The sequence below is a fragment of the Myotis yumanensis genome, unplaced genomic scaffold, assembly GCF_028538775.1.
Source record: "Myotis yumanensis isolate MYYU_CA2020_CCGP unplaced genomic scaffold, mMyoYum1.0.hap1 SCAF_10, whole genome shotgun sequence".
Classification (NCBI taxonomy): Eukaryota; Metazoa; Chordata; class Mammalia; order Chiroptera; family Vespertilionidae; genus Myotis; species Myotis yumanensis.
Window position 1 is genome coordinate 9,319,352 of NW_027223761.1, and position 6,306 is coordinate 9,325,657.

The window sequence follows — 6,306 nt, forward strand, 5'->3', positions numbered from 1 at the left end:
TTTATGTTGAATGGCCGGTCCAGGCAGCCTGTGGTGAGGCTTCTCCCAACAGGGATGCTGCCCATGGGTTCACGGTGGTGTGAGGGTCTTGTGACAGATTTTTGGCATTTTTTGCTCATCTTGGGCTTCTGCTGCCTCAGCCCTGTTCAACCATCATAGTACTTTCCTTCGTTCAAGGTTTACTTTATGATTTGATTTTTGCTAGAGACCCTTGGATATCAGGAGCTCCGACTGCCTAAGGAATGTGTGTTGTTGTAAGTACCATGCTTTTCTCCTTTTAACTTCAGACATAGACTTGTGTTGTAAGGGGTCCTGTCAACAGAACAACAAACAGAATAATCTCTAAACCACACGATCCAACAGCAAGATAGGTCGTTGTTCTAAACACCATCAAAGGCGGCCATAAAATTGGTACCTATTTTGAAGATAACATCCAATATTTACTAAACTAATATCAACTAATTATACAGTAATTAAACAAGCCAGGAACAAATATTCCTTCCCCCAGGATAATAACATGAAGTAAGCTTACAATGCTTTTTGTCAGAGGGCCGCAGGGTTTCCTAAATGGGAATATGTTAAACTTTGTTATATATTTGAGAATTAAGAAAAGTCATTTCTCTGTATAGCCTGATTGTCTAACTGAGTTTATATCTTCTTATTTTTAACTTCTGTCTTTGTGTCTTAAAATTGTTCCTACAGCCCTACCAGTTTGGCTCAGTGGATAGAGCGTCGGCCTGCGGACTGAAAGGTCCCAGGTTTGATTCCGGTCAAGGGCATGTACCTTGGTTGCAGGCACATCCCCAGTAGAAGGTGTGCAGGAGGCAGCTGATTGATGTTTCTCTCTCATTGATGTTTCTAACTCTCTACCTCTCTCCCTTCCTCTCTGTAAAAAATCAATAAAATATATTTTTAAAAAATTGTTCCTACAAAAAATCACACCACTGGGTTCAAGGCAAAGTTATGACGTAGGTGAAGTTTGAATTCAGTGGCTTCTACCTCCTCAGCTTTCTTTTCCTTGTTCCTGCTACTACTTCACTCCCTTATGTAGCCTAAACTGGGGCCCATTCAGGCTTTGTCTGAAGAACACCATAGAAAAAGAGTAAACCCCATTACGATTCCAAGGAAAATGGCAAGAAAACACCAAATCAAAAAGCATAAGGAGAATATGAACAGGTACAAGCTAAGTGTACTGCTTAAGAAACAAGAATTTGAGAGAAAAGCTCAAAGACTCTACAAAAAGAAGAAAATAAAAGTGTTCAAAATATTGAGCAAAAAGACTAAAAAGGGCTAACCAAACTTGAATTTACAAGTGAAGAACCTTCTTAAAACATATTTAAAAAAAAAATCAGACATTTTGTGCTTAATCAAGGGTTAAACTACCTGCTGTCTGTTGAGTTCTTTGGCATACGTAATGCATGTCCCCACAACTAAAGTTGTCAGTGTAAACTGGATCACTAAGCTCTACTAAATATAAAACACCCAAATGTTTTTGCTCTTGTAAAAGACAATTTTCTACATATGCTCTACACAATATGACGTGTCTCTCATTTATTTGCCTCTGAAGGGAGGTTGGCCTGAGAATGGAAAGAACCTTCTACTAGTACCTAGGTGACAGGTTCAAGTGGGTAACACTTTTGTACCACATGAAATTCAGGTGGAAGAAAATGTTTTGAAAATTTAAAAGAAGCAGGACACAAAATTATATATTTTATATGACTCCGTCTCTCTAACACACACACACACACACACACACACATACTACATACGCATGAGAGAACATATTGGTTAAGAAAGATATCTATTACCACCAATAGATGATTGTTTATTATATATACACCAGTGGTCCAGTGCACGAAATTTGCACACTTGGTGGGGAGGCGGGGGGGTCCCCCCCAGCCTGGCCTGTGCCTGTCACAGTGCGGGAGCTCCGAGATCCATCGCTCCAAAGAGGTAGGCCCTGCCCACCCAGCCGGGGCTCCTCGATGGATTGTCCCAAAGAGGTAGGCCGGAGCCAGGGGAGGCCTGCGGACCTCCAGTGCAGGCAAGTGGATGGAGAGGCCTCTGCTGCGCCTTGCCCACCCCCCGACCCCTCCGCATCCCCCTCCCAGGACAGTTCCAACTATGGCCATTACAGGACCCCAAGGGACATCTGGCCTACCTCCTTCTAAATAATTGTTCTTATTAAAGTAGGACTAAGATGTGAAGATATGGTAAAGTAAGATAGCTCAGCAGAGAGTACATGCCACACAACATATAAAACTGCTGCACCTTTAAATGCAAATGCCACCTCCTTCTCCTGCCTCCTCAGGCCCAGTCCACAGTGGTTGAATCACACAGCTGTGGTGGCATCCATCTGCCCTTTCCTAAGGGCTTCTGAGTGGCAACACGCCTCTCTCTTTGACATTGTGTTATTTTTCCTCCCTTCCCCTGACTTTATCTCACAGGGACATTGGGAAGAGAGTAAAATTGAATTACGTAGAACATTCTCAGCTCCTCTGAGGGTGAGTGGAATCTGAACAGAAATAAGAAATTATCTAGGTGTCTGTTGCCCCTCCTTCTGCTTTATATACCTGTCCTTCAACAAGACTTAGTTCATTCTCTCCATTTTTTTTCTCCCAAATGCTGGTGAAAGAAAATTTGTCTATAAAGATTCCTAGTTGACTACCCAACCTTTTCTCTTAAACATTTATTATATGGTCTACTTTGTAAGCTTAGTTTTAGGTTTAGTGATATCAAGATTAATATTATCTTTTGTACCAGTACATTTTGTTTTATTAGGTTCTGAACAGAGAACAGAATTTTCTAAATAACAATTCCATTTAACACCAACAAAAATACTTATGTGTTTATGTTAATAAAATATAAATATCTGGGACCAAATTTATTTACTGAACCAATCATTTGGAATTGCCTTTAGGGGTTAAACAAATATGGTTTAATGTATTTTTAAACTAGGGCTGATTTTTAGAAGTGTTTACACTTAAACTATATGGAAATTATAGTCATAGAGCCAATGAATAGAATTCTCCTATGAAGCCATTATAAATTCATTGTCGTTACTTGTAAGCACATGCCTTATTTCAACATACAAGATTTGACATGATCTGAGTGTCTTGCTCTCCATTTCTCATTCGCTGAAAATAATTCCCCAGGAACCCAAACCAACAGTAATGGAAACAGAGAAAACAAATAAAACACAAGACAATCTACACTAATAAAAGAGAAACATGGTAATTGGCGTACGACCGCTACCCTTCCCATTGGCTAATCAGCGTATCCTTATGCAAATTAACTGTCAGCCAAGATGGCGGCCGGCAGCCATGCACTGAAGTGAGCAGGGAGGCTTGCTTCCTCCAGGGACTGCGGACTCCAACGTTCCCCGCCTCACTTGCCGGCCTCTCAACTGCAACTCTAAGCAACTATTACTATGTTGCAAATAAGAAGCTAAACAAAACCGGCTTTCAGTCAGCCCCGGACCGCAACATTGTATCCATGTTTTCAGCAGCGAGGCCTCAGAGCTAAAGCTGGCCCAGAATAAAAAGAAAAAAAGAAAACAAGGAGCGGTTGGGAGCTTTTAGTCAACTGCCAGTGGGAAAACAGCCCTCAGGCCCTCAGCCAGCCTGGCCAGGCACCCCAGTGGGGACCCCCACCCTGATCCAGGACACCCTTCAGGGCAAACCAGCCGGCCCCTACCCGTGCACCAGGCCTCTATTCTATATAGTAAAAGGGTAATATGCCTCCCGGCACCGGGATCAGCGGAGCAGCGAGGCCTCCCGGCACCGGGATCAGCGTGACAGGAGGCAGCGCCCAAACCCCCTGATCAGCCCTGCTCTGTGCCTGATAGGGGGGAGCTTCCCAATACCCCGATTGCCCTGCGGCTCTGTGTTTGACAGGGTGCGGCGCACCAACCCCCTGCCCCCATGGGCCCTGCTCTGTGTGTGACAGGGTAGAGCCATAACCTCTCCATCGGCCCTGCCCTGAGTGTGACAGTGGCAGTGCCCCAACCCCCTGATCGGCCCTGCTCTGTGGGTAATAGAGGGTGGCGCCCCAACCCCCCTCTACGGGCCTTGCTCTGTGTGTGACAGGGTAGAGCCATAACCTCCCCATTGGCCCTGCCCTGAGTGTGACAGGGTGCAGCGCCCCAACCCCCTGATCTTCCCTGCTCTGTGTGTGACAGGAGGCGGTGCCCCAGCTCCCCTATCGGCCCTACTCTGTGAGTGACAAGGGGGAGCTCCTCAACCCCCTGATGGGCCCTGCTCTGTGAGTGACAGGGGGTAGCGCCCCAACCCCCTGATCAGCCCTGCTCTGTGAGTGACAGGGAGCGGCGCACCAACCCCCTGATTGTTCCTGCTCTGTGCGTGACAGGGGGTGGCACCGCAACCTCCCCATCGACCCTGCCTTGAGTGTAACAGGGGGCGGTGCCCCAACCCCCCAATCAGTCTACCCTGAAAGTGACTGAGGGTGGCAGTGCAATCTCCCGATCCGCCCTGCTCTGTGTATGACGGGGTGGCGCCCCAACTCCCCAATCAGCCCTGCTCTGAGCCTGACCAGGGGCTGCACTTAGGGATTGGGCCTGCCCTCTGCCACCTGGGAGCAGGCCTAAGCCAGCAGATTGTTACCTCCTGAGGGGTCCCAGACTGCGAGAGGGCACAGGCCGGGCTAGGGGACCCCCCCCCCTCGAGTGCACAAATTTTTGTGCACCGGGCCTCTAGTCTATAATAATAAAAGCATAATATGCTAATTAGACCAGACTTCCTTCCAGACGTCCTTCCGGCTGGGGCTTCGAGGGAAGCCTGGGTCCCAGAGGGAAGCTGATGCCGGCAGCTGGGGGAGGAAGGCCTACTCTTGTGTGAATTTCGTGCATTGGGCCTCTAGTGTTTATATAAAGAACAAAGGTTAACACATGACTCCAGGTCACTTTTTATTTACTTTGTTGATATTTATCTTAGTTAATAAAGAAAATGATTAGCTTAATTCTTTCAATGTTTACTTATTCAACAAACCATGGACCCTGGAAATGAATGGACAATGCTAGAATTCTAGTTCTATCTCTTAATAATTGTGTAACCTTGGGCCAGTATTTATTTAACTTTGCTATGCCTCATTTTTCTAATCTATAAAATGAGGCACAGAGAAGTTAATTCTAACTTGTAGGATTGTTGGAAGGGTTAAGTGGACAAACGTACACAAGAAGCTTAGAACATTCCCTGGCATAGAATACTCAATCAATTCTAGGTGTGCTGGAATACAACAGGGAGCAAGTCAAGAGTCCCTCCTCTCATGGAGTCTACACTCTGTGGATGGGGTAGGTAGCAAAAGACATCACACAAATGACACAGCTAATAGCACCTTTACAATTGTGTTGAGTGTAATGAAGGAAAAATATAGGGCACTGAAGGTCACTCTGTAGGCTGCTTTTCCAATGAACCTCAGACATTAAGCCTTTATGATTTAGACCAGCTGTTTTCAATCGGTGTGCCATGGCACACTGATGTGCCACAAGAATTTTCAAAACATGCAATGCCTGACTATTTAGTTAGGGGCACTAACCTCTTTTCTCTTAGATTGTCAAATAAAAAAATGACAACTTCCAACACAACAACAGCTGTCTGGTGTGAAGGAATCCAAAGTATACCTATTTTTTTTTTTGTCAGATTGGCAAAAAAAATATATATTTTTGGTGTATCATAGAATTTTAGTAATTAGTTTCTGTGTGCCATGAGATGAAATAGGTTGAAAATTACTGACTTAGAATCTTGATATCACACTTTGGTAAAATCAAGAACATCTGAAGTTTACACTACTATTTATCCACCCATTATATGTAGTGTGATTTAAAAAAATCAAACTTAAAAGTTGAGAACTTTTAATTTAAAGATGACAGCATATTATGTATATCAAGGTGTTTAAAGATAAATCTTAGCATCTGAGGGGAGAAAAAATTCATTCAATCCATTTGACTTAAAAGACAAACTAGTCCATGACTTATTAAATATTTTACTTTTCAACTATATTGCTCTTTAAAGACACATAATTTTTCAATAGTCTTAGAAAGGCAGGCTACTGTAGTGATTTAGGTTCTGAAATCAGAAGACCAAGGATCTAGCTCTGACATTTGGTTAGCTTTTAAGCGTTAGGCAAGTTCTTCCACCTCTTTAGCACCAGATTTTTCATATTTAAAATGGGAACAACCAAGTTTACATCACGAGATTGTTAAGATCAAGTGATAGTCTGGCAACCATCTAGCAGCCTCTAGCACATAGCAGTCACTGTAAAAAGGGGAGCTGGTACCCTGCCAGCGTG